The sequence below is a fragment of the Jaculus jaculus genome, unplaced genomic scaffold (genome assembly GCF_020740685.1).
Source record: "Jaculus jaculus isolate mJacJac1 unplaced genomic scaffold, mJacJac1.mat.Y.cur mat_scaffold_165_1_43375_arrow_ctg1, whole genome shotgun sequence".
NCBI classification, from domain to species: Eukaryota; Metazoa; Chordata; class Mammalia; order Rodentia; family Dipodidae; genus Jaculus; species Jaculus jaculus.
Window position 1 is genome coordinate 16,831 of NW_025423425.1, and position 1,226 is coordinate 18,056.

Here is a 1,226-nt window from a genome sequence, read left to right on the forward strand (position 1 = left end):
AGCATTTAACTTCTCTGGTTAACTTTTCTGCTTTTTGTCCACTCAGAGACCCTGTAGGAGAGGCCAACCCAACGCAGAAAGGTTCTAGGATTCCAACAGGAGTGTGGTCACCCACCAGTGCCCCACAGGTCCTGGGGGTGGAGTAACACAGCAAAGAAAAGGATTCTAATTCCCAAGCCTGGCTATGTCAAAATAAAAGTTTATTTTGTGTTTAGGCTGCTTTGCATTGGAATTCTACCCCTCACAAGCTAGAATCTTAGCTAATGCACTCCTCTTTGAAGTCCTCATCTTGTTATATTGCTGCTATTTTTGTTATTTAAAACAGTAGAAATTTGAAGGGTGAGGCAGGTAGGTGACCTTGATCAGTCTAAAACAAACCATGCCTTACCATCGCTGCCCTTTGTATCATGGCTTTTCAGTAGCCTAAGAAAAGTTTGGGGTTCTTGAGTGTTTGGGGAAGTTAAAAGGACAACCAGCAGTGTTCTGTGCCTCTTCTCTCCTGCCTCTTGCTGTCTGTCCCATGATTACTTGATCCTTACCTGCAGGTTTAGGTAGTGTGAGATCTGTAGGCAAAAGTAGCCCTTAGGCTAGAGAGATGGTTTAGCCATTAAGGCATTTGCCTGTGAAGCCTAATGAACCAGGTTTGATTCCCCAGTACCCACGGAAGCCAGATGCACAAAATGGCACAGGCGTCTGGACTTCGTTTGCATTGGCTAGAGGCCTTTTAGCTCTTAGAGAAGTCTACAACACTTAGATATTTCATCAGAATAGACCTATTTATCTCCCCCTTACACACACAATATCCACAGTTCAGGGATAAGTTCAAACACCTGTCTTTTTATGAGGAATAGCACAAGGCTTTCCCCTTGTAGTAATCACACTTTCAATGTCATATTTTCTGGTGACTTCATATCTCAGGGATTCTCTGTCCTTAAAAGGACTACCCTTAGCTCTTAAAGTCAGGCAGGTAGCCTCTGTGAACACATATTTATATTTAAGCCAGTCATGTTTTTAGCCTACATCCACTGCTACCTTCTTCATGGGAACAAGAACGCCACAGAGAACTCCACAGAGGACTGAATATTCAGAGGAGCCAATGCTAAGCAGGCCATCCTTGCCTTTCCTGGAGCACAACAGTGAAGAGACTTGCCCTTGCTTCTCCTTTTCCTCTGTCCCCTGACTGACCGTGGCACTGCACATTGGGGCCATCATACATGCCCTTTCAC